Source organism: Acanthochromis polyacanthus, chromosome 22, assembly GCF_021347895.1.
Source record: "Acanthochromis polyacanthus isolate Apoly-LR-REF ecotype Palm Island chromosome 22, KAUST_Apoly_ChrSc, whole genome shotgun sequence".
Taxonomy (NCBI): Eukaryota; Metazoa; Chordata; class Actinopteri; family Pomacentridae; genus Acanthochromis; species Acanthochromis polyacanthus.
In genome coordinates this window covers 4,571,063-4,593,357 of record NC_067134.1, presented here as the reverse complement: position 1 = coordinate 4,593,357, position 22,295 = coordinate 4,571,063, and the positions used below count along the sequence as shown (strand labels likewise).

General features: G+C 40.9%; 1 protein-coding gene and 1 pseudogene across 2 annotated transcripts in view; one reads left to right on the top strand and one right to left on the bottom strand.

Annotated features, from left to right (window-relative positions):
- LOC127531988 (zinc finger protein OZF-like) overlaps window positions 1-22,295 on the bottom strand; it is a 184,259-nt gene that overhangs the window by 47,951 nt on the left and 114,013 nt on the right. The gene's annotated exons all lie outside the window — the stretch shown is intronic.
- The window catches only part of LOC127531949 (NACHT, LRR and PYD domains-containing protein 14-like), a 38,125-nt pseudogene that overhangs the window by 11,350 nt on the left and 4,480 nt on the right, over window positions 1-22,295 (top strand).

Below are 22,295 nucleotides of genomic sequence, written 5' to 3'. Positions count from 1 at the left end.
GACTGTCGTTAAACTCTGATTTTAATATCTGTCAAACCCCAGTAAAACCGTTCCTCTCTGCTTGGATTCAGTCTGTGTTTGCATCATCCTCTCTGATTTCATGACACAAAGGATGACTTTACCATAAAACCTCCCACCCAGTGAGGATCTGACAGTCCAATAAGATGAATCTATAACACACCACTCAGAATATGTTTTCATTCAGACATTTTTTCACAGGATCTTCTCATTTGTGTACTTTTTTTTATTTTGATGCAGAGATTCTGTCCGGGTGTCAAGACAAACTAATGTCTAGCCTAAAGGAGAGGTTCCAGAGAGTGTTTGAGGGCATTGCTAAAGCAGGACAGAAAACTCTTCTGAATGAGATCTACACAGAGCTGTACATCACAGAGGGAGGGACTGCAGAGGTCAGTGATGAACATGAGGTCAGACAGATTGAAGCAGCATCCAGGAAACCAAACAGAGCAGAAACAACCGTCAGACCAGAAGACATCTTTAAAGACCCATCTGGAAAAGACAAACCAATCAGAACAGTGATGACACTGGGAGTGGCCGGCATCGGGAAAACAGTGTTAACACAGAAGTTTGCTCTGGACTGGGCTGAAGGCAAAATCAACCAGGACATCCAGCTCATGTTTCCATTCACGTTCAGAGAACTGAATTTACTGACAAAGAGAAAGTTCAGCTTGGTGGAACTTGTTCATCACTGTTTCATAGAAACCAAAGCAGCAGGAATCTGCAGCTTTGAAGACTTCCAGGTTGTGTTCATCTTTGACGGTTTGGATGAGTGTCGCCATCCTCTGGACTTCGTCCACAATGAGATCCTGACTGATGTTAGAGAGTCCACCTCAGTGGATGTGCTGCTGACAAACCTGATCAGAGGGAAGCTGCTTCCCTCTGCTCACCTCTGGATAACCACACGACCTGCAGCAGCCAATCAGATCCCTGCTGACTGTGTGGACATGGTGACGGAGGTCAGAGGGTTCACCGACCCACAGAAGGAGAAGTACTTCAGGAAGAGATTCACAGATGAGGAGTAGGCCAGCAGCATCATCTCCCACATGAAGACATTACGAATCCTCCACATCATGTGCCACATCCCAGTGTTCTGCTGGATCACAGCTACAGTTCTGGAGAAGCTGCTGAGATCCAGAAAGGGAGGAGATCTGCCCAGAACCCTGACTGAGATGTTCATCCACCACCTGGTGGTTCAGACCAAAGTCAAGAAGGTCAAGTATGATCAAGGAGCTGAGACAGATCTAGACAGCAGGAGGATGATTGAGTCTCTGGGAAAACTGGCTTTTGAGCAGCTGCAGAAAGGAAAGCTGATCTTCTATGAGTCCGACCTGACAGAGTGTGGCATCGATATGGAAGCAGCCTCAAAGTACTCAGGAGTGTTCACACAGATCTTTAAAGAGGAGAGAGTGCTGGACCAGGACAAGGTGTTCTACTTCGTCCATCTGAGCGTTCAGGAGTTTCTGGCTGCAGTCTATATGTTCCACTGTTACACCAACAGGAACCAGAAGGTTCTGGAGGACTTCCTGGGAAAAGATTGGAAAGACAAGAACAGAGACACTCTGGATGTGTTCCTGAACAGAGTCATGGAGAAATCCCTCAGCAGTAAAAATGGTCACCTGGATCTGTTTGTTCGCTTCCTTCATGGCCTCTGTCTGGAGTCCAACCAGAGACTGTTAGGAGGTCTGCTGGGTTGGACAGAGAACCATCCAGAAATGATCCAGAGAGTCATCAACAACCTGAAGGAGATGAACAGTGATGAAATGTCTCCAGACAGAAGCATCAACATCTTCCACTGTCTGATGGAGATGAAGGATCTCTCAGTACATCAGGAGATCCAAGAGTTCCTTCAATCAGAGAACAGATCAGAGAAGGAACTCTCTAAGATCCACTGCTCAGCTCTGGCCTACATGCTGCAGATGTCAGAGGAGGTTCTGGATGAGTTGGACCTGAAGAAGTACAGAACATCAGAGGAGGGACAACGGAGACTGATTCCAGCTGTGAGGAACTGCAGAAAGGCTGGGTGAGTCCAGATGTGATGAACATGATCAGTCAGTGTAGATCAATAGTTCAATTCTTCAGATGTTCTCCAGAACATTCTCATTATTCTCAGTGTTCCGCTTGTTTATTTCAAACATCACATGTCAGCTGTGTTTAGTCTCAGATGTTCTTCAGATGTTTCAAACACTGTGAAAATGTAGATTTTTCATTTGCTTGTGTTTAAAGCTGTTAAATTAATAACTGTTTGATGTTTCATTCTGGGGCTGTACAGTGGGCTAGTGGTTAGCACTTTAGCCTTGCAGCAAGAAGATCCCGGTTCAAATCCCGGGGTGGGCCTGGGATCTTTCTGCATGGAGTTTGCATGTTCTCCCTGTGCATGCGTGGGTTTTCTCCGGGCACTCCGGCTTCCTCCCACAGTCCAAAAATATGCTGAGGTTAATTGGTTACTCTAAATTGCCTGAAGGTGTGAATGTGAGTGTCATTGTTTGTCTGTATATGTAGCCCTGCGACAGACTGGCAACCTGTCCAGGGTGTCCCCTGCCTTTGCCCGAATCAGCTGGGATAGGCTCCAGCACCCCCCACGACCCCAGTGAGGATAAAGCAGTGTATAGAGGATGAATGGATGGATGTTTCATTCTAATATTTGGTTATCTGACAGTTGTTTCTTTTGTGTTTCTTCCTTTGGCTGATGGAGGAAACATGCAGATCTACTGAAACACATGAAGAACTGTAGATGTTCTTGTCCAGGTTTTATCACAGCATCACTTTATCACAACATGTTGGAGGTTCAGACAGTTTTCAGTGAACACACTAAAGTTATTATTACATGAGGAGCTTCTGAAAGCAGATTTTATTCACTCCTGTTCAGAGTTTAAAATACAATCTGAATCATTTTGTAAAGTCTGGGAGAACAGCTTGAATGGATTTGTGTGTTTTTTTTTTGAGTTGCTGTCAATTTATTCTTTTTGTATAAGTTTTTATTAATCTCAAAGATTGATAAGTTGTTTTGCAGTGCTAGATAGTTCAACAGATAATTCCTCTAATTTAAACTGAGTATCTAAGTTTAGCTGAAGCAGCTGCTTTGGTCACACATGACAATGATGAGGTAATATTGATCCTGAAACAGTGATTTGGTTTCTCAGACAGAGAATAATCCAGAGATCAGTGAAGTGATTCAGTCACTTGTCCAACAGTTTCTATCTAAAGCTTGTTAACGTGAACATGAGAATCCATAACTAGTGATCATACAGAGACTGTCGCTGCAAAGTGTGTTAAACTGAGTCATGGAGAATTTTATTGATCTGAACTCAGCTGTTAATTTTTAACAATATGTCTAATTGATTTTGAAAGAAAACAAACAATGTGGAGAACAAAAACAAAACAAAAATAGCTCAGGTGGGACAAGACAATAAGTTCCAGATCAGACAGGAGTTTACGTCGGCAGGCTAGGCCAGTTTAGGAAATCCTGATAGTATGGGAGAAGACAGTGTAGGTCCAATATATTTTAAGTACGGTTCCCAGACTTTATGGAAAGTGTCCACTGTTGAGTGCAGCATACAGGTAATATATTCATTAGGGATATAGTCCATTTGGAGATTATGCCATGATTTCTTTGTTGGGGTGGCGTCCTTGCTCCAAAAGAGCAGAATGTTCTTCCTTGCAGCAAGAGGGGGGCGGCTGTGGATCAGGTGGTAGAGCGGGTTGTCCAATGATCGAAGGGTCGGTGGTTCGATTCCCGCTCTCGCCTAGTCATGTGCTGTTGTGTCCTTGGGCAAGACACTTAACCCACCTTGCCTCCAGTGCTCTTCACTGGTGTGTGAATGCGTGTGAATGTTGGAGGGGCCATAGGTGCGGACTGGCAGCCACCACTCAGCCCACCAGAGTGAGAATGTGTGAGCATATGGTTGAATGGAAGCAATTGTTGTATAAGTGCTTTGAGTACTTTGATGAGTAGTAAAGCGCTATATAAGAGCAAGTCCATTCAAAAGTCAGTAATTTGAAGAGTCTTTTATGCTTACTGTTGGTAATATGAACATCGAGGAGACAGAGTATGAGGCACATAAGGTCCAGCAGTATTGACTTACCAAAAATAGTGGATAGTTAATTTGTAATATCTAGCCAATACCACTGTAGTTTAGCACGACCAGAAACAGTGCACATAATCACCAGTCTCAGTATTACATTTCCAACACAATGAGGAGCAGTGAGAGTCTAGTTTGTTTTTTAGAAAAGGTTTGATATGGACACGATGTACAATTCAAAACTGAATAGATCTGCCCTGGTTACAAACAGATATATCCACAGCATGTGCCCATACCTCCAATCAGGCTGCACCGTCTATAGAGATGTCCAGGTCTCTCTCCCAAGCTTCCTTGGTGGGCTGGGCGGTTGAAGGTAGATTGGAAATAAGTGCTTCATAGAAAATAGTAATAGGTTTCTGTCATGAAATGGGAGTGTGAACCCAAGCAGCAGGCAACAGGCAGAGGGGTGAATAAGGAAAAGGGTTTAATGAAATTAAAAATGAAACAACAATACTCAAAAGGAGGACTTCAGGGAACTTAACTAAATTAACTAACTAAGGGTGGACCATACGGCCTGGGTAAAAACTATAAATAAAATAGAATTAAATTAACAAAGACAAGCCAGAAGACCAAGGTGAAAACTAACAAAAGATAAACTAACAGAAAAGGGTGGCTTACGGAGTCCAGTGTCTGAGTCCAGTGAGGGAATGAGATGACCAAACAGGGGAAACAGAGTCCGAGAAGCGGCGTGCAGGCGAAGGTGAATGGATTGCGGAATATGGAGGAGTGCATCATGGACAGGGTAGATGATCCAATGAACCAGCAGAGACCTGAGCTGGGAGTCAGGCTTTAAATGCTGCACTGATTGTCATCTCTGCCACCTGTGCTCTCCACACAGCTGCTCGTCATTACCCTGATGAGCCAGCTCCTTGGAAACAGAGGGGTGTGACAGTTTCTTCCTAATCACATCAGAATTATTCACAGACAAAAGGTTAAACAGCGGACATTTGGACTGAGAGGATTCTACATCAAGCCAAATGGAGGCTGGATCGTGTTTAAGCCAGTCAGCTATCACCCGTAGGTGAGCTGCAAGTTGATATAGGCTGAATCCCAAACCGCCCCCTACACACTCCCCGTCCACTACCGAGTGTCACTCCAAAAGAAGTCACACTCACAGCTGTGGAGGGCACCTATTATTGAAGGGGGAGGGTATAAATACGATCGTCAGGAATGGGACGCCCTGTCGCCTCACCGGAAAACGGAAGACGTCATCGCCATGGTAACACAAAGACGCCTACTGTCATGGCTGTAGCGCTGTGGCACAGGTTGCAACTAACAAGGATCGCTGCTGCTTCCAGAAGACGAAAGCATCCCACTTTTTTTCACTCACATGTTTTCCAATCCTATTATCTGGCATTTCAATCCAACAAATGAATGAATAAATTCTGTCAGTTGTGTTCAAATTTTAAGGTGTCAGGGGGTGCACAATTAAATCAAACGTCAGCAGAGAAGACGATTTATTTCTTTTGATTTATCTTTTTACACCACTCTTTTTGTGATGTTCTGTCAGTGTTTTTAATTTTTTTAAAAATTTTATTCCACAATTTAATTAATATAACAAAAAAAAGAACAATAACAAGAAGAAAATAAACTCACATTTCCATTTACAAATCTGCTTACATCTGAACCTAGCAAGCTTTCTGAATATAATGACAGGTAGATAAGACATTCCTTTACATGAACAAAATGCATTTTAACTTAAAAAAACAAATTAAAACAAAATAATTCAATAATAGGGGTTAATGACTTAAAGTTATTAAGCGTGGTTACATTACACAGGATTATAATTTAGAAAACAAGAGACTTTAATCAGGTTTCATATAAATCGCATAAAGACTGATTTACTTCTGACAGTATCTTTAAGGATAATAGATAATTTTTAATTCATTTTTAAAGCAGATTATAGAGGGTTTACAGTTTTTCCATTTACTTTGATGTATATGATACTTCCCCATAATGCAAATAATGTTCACCATTTTAGAAATGTTTTTTGGCAGACCATCCATATAAACCATCACCTGCAGCTTATTAAACAAAGAATTGTTGATATCAATATTCAGCCAGCTGTAAACATCTTTCCAGAAAAGTTGTGTGATCGAGAGAAATAATGGACGCATGTGGAACTTACATCAATATGTTCTTTCCTCCTCTATTTCAACGTTGCACTTCCTGAAAAAGTTGTCCAGAGTGAGCATCGATGCAGACTCGCTATTTAAGGGCTGAACAGTCCACTCTCCCTCCGCACTACGCGGTTTGGGACGGCCCTTAATATGGAGGACCCTCCACGGGAACGCGCAAACGGAGGGGTAGTGTGTAGGGATAGTGTGTAGGGGGCGGTTTGGGATTCAGCCATAGTCTCACATTAGGAACATCTAAACCACCATCAGAAGCAGCCATTTGAAGTTTTGTCATCTTGAGTCTGGGTTTCCTTTTGCTGCAGATAAAAGCACTTAGCCAGCCTTCCAACACCTTAATAACCCTGTTTGATAAAAGAATAGTGATCATTTGCAGTGGGTAAAGCAATCTGGGTAGAATGTTCATTTACAGTTGTTCAGCTGTTCATTTTAAAGAGGGAAGTCGTGTTCCAGAGTCCAGATTTTATGTCTTTACTACAGAATCTCAGTTTATCAGAGCAGAATGGTAGAAGTCAGACTGTTTCCAGAAATCTGATTCACTCAAAGCTCAGAGTTGTGTTTTAATGCTACAAACCCTGATAATGTGTTTGTGATGACTTTATGATGGAAATAATTCAGCTATGTTGGTTTGTTCTTTGTGTTTCTGCTGAACAAGTTTCTCAGAATCTCAACAAAGAACATTGAGGACAAAAGTTTACTCAGTGGTCTGTCATCACATCAGAATATTTCCTGATGTTCATATTAATGATGTTCAGGTGTGATGTTATCCAGTGATCAGTTTGATTTGTGTAGCGTTTGACAGCAGAATGTAAATGTTGAGTGATGGAGGTGAAGCTGACAGCAGCAGGTCCACAGCAGAGACGACATCATCTTTCCACTGGAACTGTTTATACAAAACCAACAAGCAGTGAAGTCTCAGTAAAAACAGACAGAAAATGTTCTTGTGATCCAGATGTCTCTCCTGAGAACTTTGTGAAGTCAGACATGGGATCAGATCACACTGACAGACTGTGGACAGTATGGAGGCCTGAACATAACTCCATCTTCTGTGCTCCATCTGCAGATTCAACATTTACATTTTATGTACAGTTGAAACCAGAAGTTTACATACACTGTATAAAAACACCTCACTTCCCCCCCACTGTCTGACTTTAAATCAGACTAAACTTTTCCTGTTTCAGGTCACTTAGAATAACCAAAATTATTTCTATTTGCTCAGTGCCAGAATAATGAGACAGAATTTTTGGGAAAAATTTTTCATTACTTTCTTCAAAGTCAGATGTTTTTGTACACGAAGATTACTAATGCCTTATTATTATATTATAATATTATATTATATTATATTATATTATATTATATTATATTATATTATATTATTATTATTATACATTATTATTACTAATGCCCAGTGCGATATGGGAATGCCCAGTTGATGATGTCATGGCTTTGAAAGCTTTTGATAGGCTCATAGACAACATTTTAATTCATTGGAGGCCACCTGTGGATGTATTTTAAGGCACACTTCAAACAAAATGCTTCCTTGTGTGTCATCATGGGAAAATCTAAAGGGTTCTGTGTCCCAGATATGAACATGTTTGGGTGCATAATGTGTGTATCAACTCCAGAACAAAAGCTGAAGACCCTCTGAAGATGCTGGATGAAGCTGGTAAGACAGTGTCATTATCCACAGTGAAATGAGTCCTGTACCCACATGGGCTGAAAGGCTACTCCACGAGGAAGAAGTCATTACTACAAAAGGAACATTAAAAACTCAGATTACAGTTTGCAAATGCACACAGGAAAATAGACCTTAATTTTTGGAGACTTATCCTGTGGTCTGATGAAATTAAAACTGAACTGTTTGGCCATAATGACCATCGTTACATTGGAAGGAAAAAGGGAGAAGCCTGAGTACACCATCTCAGCTGTGAAGTACTTCAGTGGCAGCATCATGTTGTTGGGGTGTTTTGCTGCAGGAGGGACTGGTGCACTTCACAAAATAGATGACATCATGAGAGAAGATTATTATGTGGAAATATTGAAGCTACATCTCAAGACATCAGCCAGGAAGTTAAAGCTTGGGCACAAAGGAGTCTTCTAGATGGACAATGACCCAAAGCATTCTGTTAAATTAATTACAAAGTGACTTATGGAGAACAAAGTCAATGTTCTGGAATGACCATCACAAAGTCCTGATCTCAGTTTGTGGGCAGAGCTGAAAAGGCTTGCAAGCAAGGCTGACTACAAACCTGACTCAGTCACACCAGTAACTAAGTAACATGGTAAAAAAAAAAAAAAGTCTGATTTTATGTCAGACGGTGAGAAAACAAATGTTGTGTCTTTTTCTACAGTGTGTGTAAACTTCTGGTTTCACCTGTATTTCTATAAAATGATTACAGATTCGAGGAAGTGTCCAGGTGGGATCCGATCCTCCTGGGAGAGTGAGGCAGAGGAGTAAGGACAGAGCAGAGGCAGGCAGAATCTGAGACCTCCTCCAGAGGTGAGAGTAGGTATTCATGGACAGACAGGAACGACCAGGCAGCACGGCCAGCAGAAACTACAGACACAAGAGAGCACAGGTCAGGTAAAGCATGAGAGCTCCAGCAGACCTGTGTGTGAGCCAAAACACTAACAGCTGAAGCAACTATCTGGCAGGGTGTGGAGTGTGGAGCCGGTTTCTATTGTGAAGGATGAGGGACAAGTGTGCTGCCCGGAGTTCTGCTGATGAGACTGACTGAAGATTGCAGAAAGCTGCTGGAGAGAGTGAGGGCAGGAGAACAGAGAGAGAGAAAGAACTAAGGAGTGTAGAAGAGGAAGAATAAGGGAGGAGGAATTCAGAATTCAGTTTCATGTCAAATACAGAGAAGATCAGCTGAACCACTGATGTGTCCAAATGTTCTGCTGTCAAATGCATGAAGGAAATATAAAATGTTTGCTTTCATGTTAATATGTTTTGTCATGTATGTGTCTTTACAGACTTTCTGACTGTAGACTCTCAGAGAGTCACTGTGAAATCGTGGCCTCAGCTCTGAAGTCCAACCCCTCCCATCTGATAGAACTGAACCTGGGCTGGAACAACATCCAGGATTCAGGAGTGAAGCATCTTTCTGCTGGACTGCAGAGTCCAAACTGTAAACTGGAAGTTCTCAGGTCAGTTCACTGTTGTCAATATATTCAGTTCAAATCCTGGTTTGTGGTTCATAAATTTTCAGTGGAAGATTTGAATGAGACAAATCTATGAAGCTGATTTCCACAGAAGAAGAAGGTGATGGAAAAAATGAAAGAATGAAGAGATTTGATGTTGATCCTGTAATGAGAGAGTGGACTGAGGTCAGCAGATGTTACTGATGTGTGGACATGAATAGGTGGATGAATGTTGTGCTGACATGTGGATGATGTGTGTAGAAGGCTGACATGATGATGATCCACAATAAGAGAAGGACAAAGTCACTCTGCTGGTTTTAGAGAAAAGCTGATTGATGAGGACAAAGTAATGTTGATCTGCACATTCAGAACCTGAACACATCTGATGGATCATCAATGATTTTATCTACATCTTTTATTCTTTATTCAGATTGGAGCACTGTAGTTTGTCAGAGATCAGCTGTGATTCTCTGGTCTCAGCTCTGAAGTCCAACCCCTCCCATCTGGAACATCTGTACCTGAGCATCAACAAACTGCAGGATTCAGGAGTGAAACATCTGAGTGGTTTTCTGGAGAGTCCAGACTGCATCCTGAAGACTCTGAGGTCAGTTCACTGTCTGTCTGTTACTGTTGTAGATCGGATGTGTTTAGTGACAGCTGAAGCTCATTTATGTTCAACAGAACTTCTATCCATGAAGCTGTAAATCTGCTGTGGTTCATATTTTCTGTTTTCTTTAGTGTGTTGAGACAAGAGACGAGTGTTTGTAGCAGAAAGTGTAGAAAATGTTCAGTGTTAGTTGTTAAAGTAAATCATGATGAAACTCTGAATGACTTCAAGCAGGAACTTTGTCTCCTCAACTCACATCTTTTATTCTTTATTCAGATTGATGAACTGCAGGTTGTCAGAGATCAGCTGTGATTCTCTGGGGTCAGCTCTGAAGTCCAATCCCTCACATCTGGAACATCTGGACCTGAGCAGGAACAACCTGCAGGATTCAGGAGTGAAACATCTGAGTGGTTTTCTGGAGAGTCCAGACTGCATCCTAAAGACTCTGGGGTCAGACATCATGTTTTATTTGTGTGCTGAGATGAATGTGATGTAAAGTTGTGGTGACTCTAAACTGCAGCCATCAGGCTGATGTTCTACTGATCCACACTGAGGATCTTTATGGTAACGTCTGTTTTCTTCTTCTCTGCTTTCGTCCTTTGACTGTGGCAGAGAAATGTTGAGCTGCACATTTCAGAACAGCTTCAGCTCATATCTGACCTCATGTTTCTCTTCAATTCAAACTGACAGCAGCAACTAACAGTTGTTTTTATTATTGATGGAGCTGTCAGTTATTACAGTAGTTTAGTTCATCAAATGTTAAAAACTGAAAAATGTTGATCCCAGTTTGTCAGAGTTGAAGGTGACGTCTTCAAATGTCTGGTTTTGTTCCAGCAACATTTTGAAACCACAAATATTCAGTTTAATGTGGTAGAGAACATAAAGTGTTGACAGTGAACAAAGTAGAACCAGTTTGATGTTTTACTGGATAAATGACTGAAACCATGAAGGAAATGTTTCTGATGTTTTGTTCATGGACTCATCCAACAGTGGACTGATAGTTTCAGCTGTAATTGAAGCTGTTTTTCATCCTGAGAGACAGAAACTAATATCCAACATCTGCTGGTTGAACTCTTGGATGAAGCCGTGTGATGTTTTAGAAAGTGAAATGTTCAAATCCAAGAGACCTCCATTGACAGATAAATTGTGACAGCTGATGAACAGTTGAAGTCATTTATCAAGAACAATGGAAAATTTTGTGCTTCAGTTTCTGCTGATTTTCTTTTCCCTGAAATAAAGGGGCAGCATGGCTCAATGGGTAGATTGGCCATCTTGTAATCAGAGAGTTGCCGGTTTGATCCTGACCTGGAGAGCTCATGTCGAAGTGTCCCTGAGCAAGACACCGAACCCCTAACTGCTCCTGATGGGTCGTGGTTAGCGCCTTGCATGGCAGCTTCCACCATCAGTGTGTGAATGTGATGTATAATGTAAAGCGCTTTTGGTATCGCTTCAGGTAAAGTGCTTTATAAAGTCAGACCATTTACCATTTTCTCTGGTTTGTGTCATTTGAAAGTGAAGATGTTTGTGTTTGAGAAAACAGTTTGAAGACGTCACCTGGTCCTCTGAAAACTGTGAGGGACACTTTCCATTTTGTACACACGTGGACAAAATTGTTGGTACCCCTCAGTTAAAGAAGGAAAAACCCACAATTCTCACTGAAATCACTTGAAACTCACAAAAGTAACAATAAATACAAATTTATTGAAAATTAAATAATCAAAAACAGCCATCACTTTTGAATTGTTGATTAACATAATTATTTAAAAAAACAAACTAATGAAACAGGCCTGGACAAAAATGATGGTACCTCTATAAAAGATTGAAAACTATTTGACCAGAGTGACATGATTAACTCAGGTGTGTCATTTAATTGACATCACAGGTGTTTCCAAACTCATAATCAGTCAGTCTGCCTATTTAAAGGGAGACAAGTAGTCACCCTGCTGTTTGGTGAAAAGGTGTGTACCACACTGAACATGGACAACAGAAAGCGAAGGAGAGAATTGTCCCAGGACATCCGAAAAAAGATTATAGACAAACATCTAAAGGTAAAGGCTATAAGACCATCTCTAAACAGCTTGAAGTTCCTGTGACAACAGTGGCTCATATTATTCAGAAGTTCAAGACCCACGGGACAGTAGCCAACCTCCCTGGACGTGGCCGCAAGAGGAAAATTGATGACAAATTGAAGAGACGGATCGTTGGAATTGTATCCAAAGAGCCCAGAGCAACCTCCAAAGAAATTAAAGGTGAACTCCAAGGCCAAGGTACATCAGTGTCAGATCGCACCATTCGTCGTTGTTTGAGCCAAAGTGGACTTCATGGGAGACGACCAAGGAGGACACCACTGCTGAAAAAAACTCATAAAAAAGCCAGACTGGAATTTGCAAAAATGCATGTTGACAAGCCACAAAGCTTCTGGAGAATGTCCTTTGGACAGATGAGACCAAACTGGAGCTTTTTGGTAAGGCACATCAACTCTATGTTCATAGACTCAAAAACCAAGCATACGAAGAAAAGAACACTGTCCCTACAGTGAAACATGGAGGAGGCTCAGTAATGTTTTGGGGCTGCTTCGCTGCATCTGGCACAGGGTGTCTTGAAAGTGTGCAAGGTACGATGAAATCTGAAGACTATCAAGGCATTCTGGAGAGAAATGTGCTGCCTAGTGTCAGAAAGCTTGGTCTCAGTCGCAGGTCATGGGTCTTCCAACAGGACAACGATCCAAAACACACAGCCAAAAACACCCAAGAATGGCTGAGAGAAAAGCATTGGACTATTCTAAAGTGGCCTTCTATGAGCCCAGATCTGAATCCCATTGAACATATGTGGAAGGAGCTGAAACATGCCATTTGGAGAAGACACCCATCAAACCTGAGACAACTGGAGCTGTTTGCTCATGAGGAGTGGGCCAAAATACCTGTTGACAGCTGCAGAACGCTCATTGACAAATACAGAAATCGTTTAATTGCAGTGATTGCCTCAAAAGGTTGTGCAACAAAATATTAAGTTATGGGTACCATCATTTTTGTCCAGCCCTATTTCATTAGTTTGTTTTTTTAAATAATTATGTTAATCAACAATTCAAAAGTGATGGCTGATTTTGATTATTTAATTTTCAATAAATTTTTATTTATTGTTACTTTTGTGAGTTTCAAGTGATTTCAGTGAGAATTGTGGGTTTTTCCTTCTTTAACTGAGGGGTACTAACAATTTTGTCCACGTGTGTAAACTTGGACATTCTGAAGCTTCTTCATCTTTGAACTCATGATGAAACTCTGAATGATTTCAAGCAGGAACTTTGTCTCCTCAACTCACATCTTTTATTCTTTATTCAGATTGATCAGTTGCAGGTTGTCAGAGATCAGCTGTGATTCTCTGGGCTCAGCTCTGAAGTCCAACCCCTCACATCTGGAACATCTGGACCTGAGCTCCAACAACCTGCAGGATTCAGGAGTGAAACATCTGAGTGGTTTTCTGGAGAGTCCAGACTGCATCCTGAAGGATCTGGGGTCAGACATCATGTTTTATTTGTTTGCTGAGATGAATGTGATGTAAAGTTGTGGTGACTCTAAACTGCAGCCATCAGGCTGATGTTCTCTATCTTCTACTCTTCAGTTCAAACTGACAGCAGCAACTAACAGTTGTTTTTATTACACTGCCGAACAAATTTTAACTTTTTTTCTGCTGACTGAAAACTAACACCTGTTTTTACCTAATTTTGGGGTCCTGATTTCAGAAATGACATCATTTTTTACCTATCACGTCACTTTTTTTTTCTGTGGCATTTGGACTTGTAGTATCGGTGGCTGCCACACCCATCATGTTTAATTGGGAAAATGCCAACTTAAACCCGAATTAATTAAATTTCCTGTTGTGTTTCAGATTGAAAGTCAAGCATGGCTACTGCTCGTAGAAAGTGTGTGAATACTCCAGATGCATTTTGTTATATCTGTGGAAATCTTACTGTACTATCTCAAAGGGCGAATATTGGTGACTTTGTGAAGCGAGCCGACTTGGCTTACTTTAAGGTCAAACTTGGAGACCAGGACAAGTCTTGGGCACCACATAAAGTGTGCAAGCCTTGCATTGAAAATTTGAGAGTCTGTCCGAGACATTGCCCGTCACTTTAATGTCAACATCACCACCATTTACCGTCTCCAGCGTCGATACAACACCACACAGAGCACCGGTGACCTTCCACGAAGCGGACAGACTCTCCAGCTGGCAGACGTCCGATGGCTTGGTTCCTCTCAATTTGGTTTAAGCGTGGCATAGTTAAACAGCAAGTGAAATGCCTATGATCTTGAATGTAATTTATACCCACTGAAGGTGTCGATAAATCGTGCATATTCAATTGCACGTGCAAAGTGTGAATCATGTCCACATCATCAATGCATTGGTGTATTGCAACGATTCGTTTTCCGTTTTTGGTTTTCACACCAACCTTCCAAAACGCAAGAGAAAATGTAAAGAACACACAATGCACCACAAAGTATCAAATGCATTTTTGTTTTGGGAAACCAAATTTAATTTTTCATCGGGTAAAAGAAACTTGCATTTCTTTTGCGTGTGAGGATAGTTTCCTCTTACAAACTATATTTTCATTTATTTTTATTTTTTGTGCTGTAGCTATTTACATATTTCAGAATAAATAGTGCACATAGTGTTAAAAGGTGAATCAGTGTCCTTTTCCATGTCTTTCACTGATTAGTTGCTAAATAATATATTCACACCATGTTGTAGTCAGATGGAGTACCTACCACCACGTACTGATCTTTGTAGTGTTGCTATAATCTGCATTCTGAGGTTCTGAATGCAGATATTTCCATTTCTTATTAATTAGCTAGATTGTACCCCGACCCCCACCCAAAAGCAACAAAGTTCAGATTTTGGACTATTTTTCACTTGAAGCTCTGCAAGTGTGTCTGCAGTAACAAGCTTGCTGTGTCTGACTAACAACATGTCTGTAGTTTGGAAGTATTTCCAAGTCCACATATATCGGTATCGGTTGATATCAGAATTGGAAATTGAGAGTTGGACAATATTGGCATATCGGTTTTCTGCAACAAAGTCAATATCGGACATCTCTCGTTCAAATCCAAGTTTCCTTGATTGGCAGCAAAAGTTGATGCAGTTGAACAGTTGAAGTCATTTATCAGGAACAATGGGTTCTGTTGGACTGTTTGAAGCTGCATCCTGTTGGCTTCAGCTGTTTGGAGTTTCCATTTTCTGAACTTGGACATTCTGAAGCTTCTTCAGCTCTGAACTCATGATGAAACTCTGAATGATTTCAAGCAGGAACTTTGTCTCCTCAACTCACATCTTTTATTCTTTATTCAGATTAATAAGCTGCAGTTTGTCAGAGATCAGCTGTGATTCTCTGGTCTCAGCTCTGAAGTCCAACCCCTCACATCTGGAACATCTGGACCTGGATGGAAACAACCTGCAGGATTCAGGAGTGAAACATCTGTGTGGTTTTCTGGAGAGTCCAGACTGCATCCTGAAGGATCTGAGGTCAGACATCATGTTTTCTTTGTGTGCTGAGATGAATGTGATGTAAAGTTGTGGTGACTCTAAACTGCAGCCATCAGGCTGATGTTCTACTGATCCACACTAAGGATCTTTATGGTAACGTCTGTTTTCTTCTTCTCTGCTTTCGTCCTTTGACTGTGGCAGAGAAATGTTGAGCTGCACATTTCAGAACAACTTCAGCTCATATCTGACCTCATGTTTCTCTTCAATTCAAACTGACAGCAGCAACTAACAGTTGTTTTTATTATTGATGGAGCTGTCAGTTATTTCAGTAGTTTAGTTCATTAAATGTTAAAAACTGAAAAATGTTGATCCCAGTTTGTCAGAGTTGAAGGTGACGTCTTCAAATGTCTGGTTTTGTTCCAGCAACATTTTGAAACCACAAATATTCAGTTTAATGTGGTAGAGAACATAAAGTGTTGACAGTGAACAAAGTAGAACCAGTTTGATATTTTACTGGATAAATGACTGAAACCATGAAGGAAATGTTTCTGATGTTTTGTTCATGGACTCATCCAACAGTGGACTGATAGTTTCAGCTGTAATTGAAGCTGTTTTTCATCCTGAGAGACAGAAACTAATATCCAACATCTGCTGGTTGAACTCTTGGATGAAGTCGTGATGTTTTAGAAAGTGAAATGTTCAAATTAGGGATGTCCGATAACATCGGCCCACCGACATTATCAGTCCGATTTTGGGGTAAAAATGCATTCTCGGTCAATGTTTTTTACATTTGTTTGCCTGTCATGAAAACTGATAAAATAATGCCTGGATTTCGCAGACATTTACCGGCGTGCAAATGATCACATCATCAAACTGCGTCCTGAAGCGTGTAAACAACCATGACGGATTTCTGGTGTTTGGCTCAAAATAAAAATACAGGACTCATTGCCAGTTGAGTTCGTCTACCAATGGAATGAGGGGAACGCAGCTTTCGCTCTCAACCAAACTAAAATCACTAGCCAATGGAAGTAGAGTGGGGGTGAGTCTTAGAAAGACGTTGAGATCCAGCTGCAGGTGAGTCCATTGTTGTCATGGTTACAGTGACGCAGTGATACAGAAATCTTTAACAAATCCGTGGATTCAGGCTATAAGCCGCATCACTGCTAAAATCTAATCACTTGGTCCTTGTGTCATTTATAACCTATTCTGAAAATTTTATACATATTTGTGAGTAATGTTGCTCACAGACAAATAGACGGAAGGACAAACGTACGCTGATCGTCACATAACTCTGCTGCATTCCATGGTGGAGTAAAAATAAATGGCGCTTTGTGTGGTTGGAAGAGTTAAACAGAGACAGAAAGCCCTTTGGTTGCTTTTGTGAAAAACTGAAGGAGTCTGGTGCTTGCTTCTGTACCGTGTGTTAACAAAAACCTCATGCTGCAACGAGTGGCAAAAGTGCTGCCACACCACGAGTCTGACCCACAGAGCTGCTGTCTGCTCTGATACTGACAACTGGTTTACCGGGAGCAACAGTCACCACTGAGGTATCGGCATCAGACTGACTGGGTTTGAGATTTCAAAACACGCGTGTGCTCGTTGATTGCAGAACACGACTTGTCCTTCACCAGATCTCAGCCACTTGTTAATCTGTGTAAAAAGTTGGCTGAGGATAAAAATGCTTTGTCTAAACTATCCGTGTCAAATCAGCATGTTGGTTCCATAAATACACATGGCATAGCACCAACATTTAAGAAAAGTATTTCTGAAAAGCTGAAAAAATGTGTGTTTTCATTGAATATTGATGAAGCCACTAGACAGAACATGGACACAATTCTTCATGTGCTTGTTTGTTTATTTGATGATGATGAACCAGAGGAACTCAACATCTAGCAACCAGAAAAGTGAACACTGCCTCAATGCTGACAGAAGAAGGGAAAGATGTCAGAAAGAAAGAAGAAATAGATAAAAATAGATAGCTTAGCAGTTCTTGTAGCACAGTAAATGTTTTTTTAATTGAACTGTAGTTGTCTGTAGTAAAGTGTATTTGTTTATTTTCTATTTTCTTATTTGTCTGATTATTTCAGTTACCAATTCTTAGAGTATTTTAATGTTTTTGTTGTTATTATTTGAACTGAAATATAGTTTGCTCTTACAAACGATATTTTCATTGATTTTTATTTTTTGTACTGCAGCTGTTTACATATTTCAGAATAAATAGTGCACATATAGTTAAAAGGTGAATCAATGTCCTTTTTCCATGTCTTTCACTGATTAGTTGCTAAATAATATATTCACACCATGTTGTAGTCAGATGGAGTACCTACCACCACCTACTGATCTTTGTAGTGTTGCTATAATCTGCATTCTGAGGTTCTGAATGCAGATATTTCCATTTCTTATTAATTAGCTAGATTGTACCCTGACCCCCACCCAAAAGCAACAAAGTTCAGATTCTGGACTATTTTTCACTTGAAGCTCTGCAAGTGTGTCTGCAGTAACAAGCTTGCTGTGCCTGACTAACAACATGTCTGTGGTTTGGAAGTATTTCCAAGTCCACGTATATCGGTATCGGTTGATATCGGAATTGGAAATTGAGAGTTGGACAATATTGACAAATCAGTTTTCAGCAACAAAGTCAATATCGGACATCTCTCGTTCAAATCCAAGTTACCTCGATCGGCAACAAAAGTTGATACAGTTGATGAACAGTTGAAGTCATTTATCAGGAGCAATGGGAACATTTTCTGCTTCAGTTTCTGCTGATTTTCTTCTTTTCTCTGGTTTGAGTCATTTGAAAGTGAAGATGTTTGTGTTTGAGAAAACGGTTTGAAGACGTCACCTGGTCCTCTGAAAACTGTGATGGACACTTTCCACTATCAATGACAGATGGATCAATAATGAAATCATGTGAATGTAGAGTCCTGATGGAAACGTCTCCATGGTTCCAGAACATGAAGATATTTTAGAGTCTGGAGCCTCATTTTGTCCACGTTTCCTTCTTGTGTGTTTGTGTGACTCTGAGCAGAAAGTGAAATAAATGTCAGAGTGTTTTTCCTTGTGTTTGTTGCTCAGCATGAGTTTGTGTGGATGGAGCCACTGGTGGAGCTGCAGAGTTTCAGAGCTGAAGTCACTCCGTCTTTATTGAAGCAGCAGCATGTTGTCATTAATATTAATGAGAGCTCTTCTTCACTGCTTCTGTTGGACTGTTTGAAGCTGCATCCTGTTGGCTTCAGCTGTTTGGAGTTTCCATTTTCTGAACTTGGACATTCTGAAGCTTCTTCATCTCTGAACTCATGATGAAACTCTGACTGATTTCAAGCAGGAACTTTGTCTCCTCAACTCACATCTTTTATTCTTTATTCAGATTGGTGGGCTGCAGTTTGTCAGAGATCAGCTGTGATTCTCTTGTCTCAGCTCTGAAGTCCAACCCCTCCCATCTGGAACATCTGGACCTGAGAGGAAACGACCTGCAGGAATCATCAGTGAAACATCTGTTAGATCTTGAGGAGAGTCCAGACTGCATCCTGAAGACTCTGAGGTCAGTAGAAGGTTCCATCAGTCTCTGCTGCTTCCAGCAGTTTTCTACTAAACACAGTCAGTATCAAAGCAAAGATCCAGTGTCTCCTGTAAACCTGCAGCTTCACAGTGAAGCTGTGAGAGCAAAATGGAGACAGAAACACAGAGACAGCAGTCAGCCAATCAGAAGACCCACAAGCTTGTTGTCATGGTGTGTTTGAGTGGATGTGAAGCCGACTGTTGTTGTTGTGTTGATGTGTTGAGGAAATAAAGCTGATTCCATCTGTCAGCCTTCCAGATGTGCAGAGACAGTGGTCCTCCTTCATCAAAGTGTCCATCAGATCTGATCTCACTGTTTGTTGTCTCATTACAACAGTGATCAGCTGATCAGTCTGATGTTTGTCACAGCTCTGAGATCAGTGAGACTGAAGCCTGCAAACCAGCAGCTCTTATTTCACAGCAGCATCATCACATGTAGGAACCATGAGGTGTTTCTACAGAGCAGAAGCTCTGCTCAGGTCCAGCACTCACATCTGGATCTGTGTCCTTTCTGTTCCTGAATACCAAGTATGCAAGTCTGTACTTGATGAGAACTTATCTTGGTTCATGTTCAAACATGAGCGTACTTGATGACATCACCACCTCGTCTCATCTGAACGATTATCTTTACCGTGAAAAACAACAAAATGGAATCAGATATAAAAACACAGCCCGATATGTTCATGTTTTAATACAACAGTTTATACAACAGTTAATGTCTGCATGCATTCAGGTTTGTCAGATTGTTATAAATCTTCAGTTCATCTTTAGAGGCGTTGATTTATTGACAACTGAACTGAACCGTCTTGTTCTCAGTTCTATCAATGGATCACAAAAACTTTTCTGAAACTGATGACTGAAAATATGAAACCTTCACCAGGACTCCTCATGATGTAGAACTGTTTTATAGGAGCACATGTTTTATCTGAATACACCTCATAAACAGGGATGGATGGTTTACAGTTTATTATTAACACTAAAATACATGAATCTACATCCAGAGCTGATGTTTGTCCTCCAACATCCAGAAGTTTATAGTCTGACAGATACACAAACATCACTACACTTTAATGTGATCACCAGGACCTCTGGATGCTGAACATCATCACTGATTAATGAGAGAAGATTTCATGTCAGCTGCTTTATTCAGAACCTGAACACAGGTGAACTCCTTCAGGTGAACTCCTACAGGTGAACTCCTACAGGTGAACTCCTACAGGTGAGCTCCTACAGGTGAGCTCTTCTTCTGCCTGTCAGGTAATAAAACAGAAACCTTTTCAAACATCAGCAGCATCTGATCAAACAGGTCTGACTAAAAGAAGATTAAATTCTGGCTTTAATGATTCAATTCATTTTCTGAACACAGGTGAAAATATGTAACTGCAAAATGCTGAAATACATTGAATCATTTTCTATCCTTCAGTTCCATGAACCGCATCCTGCTGGTCCAGATGCTGAAGATGGAGCTGCTGATGTTCTGTCTGTGGAGTCTCCCAGCAGTCAGTGAGGATCTGGGTTTCTTCACATGTTCCTCCAATAAAATATAGCTGAAATATTATTTTAATTCACAGAAACAGTCATAAGAGTAGAACAAAGTTGTACTACAGGTAATGAAGACAGACAAGAATTCAGAAGTACTTTGAATTGGAAGTGTAATAGAAATTTAAGCCAACCCCTTTATTCTGCTGCTTTATTGTTACTGACGGCTGAGTTGGATTTTTGTCTTGACACATGCAGATAAAGATGAGTAGAAGTGGATCCAGTTCATCCGAATGACCATTTATTGCTTGAATGAATATACAGATAAGTTGAAAATAAAATAACAAAGCTTGAAACTTAAGAGTCTTTTTAGAAGGCCTCGTTCCTTCTTGCAGCCACATGGTCAAAAAACCTTTTCCTTCCTCAGCTACATTTTATTTGTATTTATTTATTGAAGGGGATCCCCATGAGCGCGGCAGAGCTGTCGCTATTCTTCCTGGGGTCCAATAAAAACTATTCAGCAGATACCAAATCACTTATAATTACAAAGTTGGAATGCAACATTTAAAGAAATATATAAACAATGCCACAAACCAATAAATGCATACATACATATATACATATCTATATCTACACATACTTTTATAGACAAATATATACGCATATATACAGTGCCTTGTGAAAGTATTCGGCCCCCTTGAACTTTTCAACCTTTCGCCACATTTCAGGATTCAAACATAAAGATATAAAATTTTAAATTTTTGTCAAGAATCAACAACAAGTGGGACACAATCGTGAAGTGGAACGAAATTTATTGGATATTTTAAACTTTTTTAACAAATATAAACCTGAAAAGTGGGGCGTGCAATATTATTCGGCCCCCTTGCATTAATACTTTGTAGCGCCACCTTTTGCTGCAATTACAGCTGCAAGTCGCTTGGGGTGTGTCTCTATCAGTTTTGCACATTGAGAGACTGAAATTCTTGCCCATTCTTCCTTGCAAAACAGCTCGAGCTCAGTGAGGTTGGATGGAGAGCGTTTGTGAACAGCAGTCTTCAGCTCTGCCCACAGATTCTCGATTGGATTCAGGTCTGGACTTTGACTTGGCCATTCTAACACCTGGATACGTTTATTTGTGAACCATTCCATTGTAGATTTGGCTTTATGTTTTGGATCATTGTCCTGTTGGAAGATAAATCTCCGTCCCAGTCTCAGGTCTTTTGCAGACTCCAACAGGTTTTCTTCCAGGATGGTCCTGTATTTGGCTCCATTCATCTTCCCATCAATTTTAACCATCTTCCCTGTCCCTGCTGCCCAAACCATGAGGCTGCCACCACCATGTTTGACAGTGGGGATGGTGTATTCAGGGTGATGAGCTGTGTTGCTTTTATGCCAAACATATCATTTTGCATTGTGGCCAAAAAGTTGGATTTTGGTTTCATCTGACCAGAGCGCCTTCTTCCACATGTTTGGTGTGTCTCCCAGGTGGCTTGTGTCAAACTTCAAACCAGACTTTTTATGGATATCTTTGAGAAATGGCTTTCTTCTTGCCACTCTTCCATAAAGGCCAGATTTGTGCAGTGTACGACTGATTGTTGTCCTATGGACAGACTCTCCCACCTCAGCTGTAGATCTCTGCAGTTCATCCAGAGTGCTCATGGGCCTCTTGGCTGCATGTCTGATCAGTCTTCTCCTTGTTGGAGGTGAAAGTTTAGAGGGACGGCCGGGTCTTGGTAGATTTGCAGTGGTCTGATACTCCTTCCATTTCAGTATGATTGCTTGCACAGTGCTCCTTGA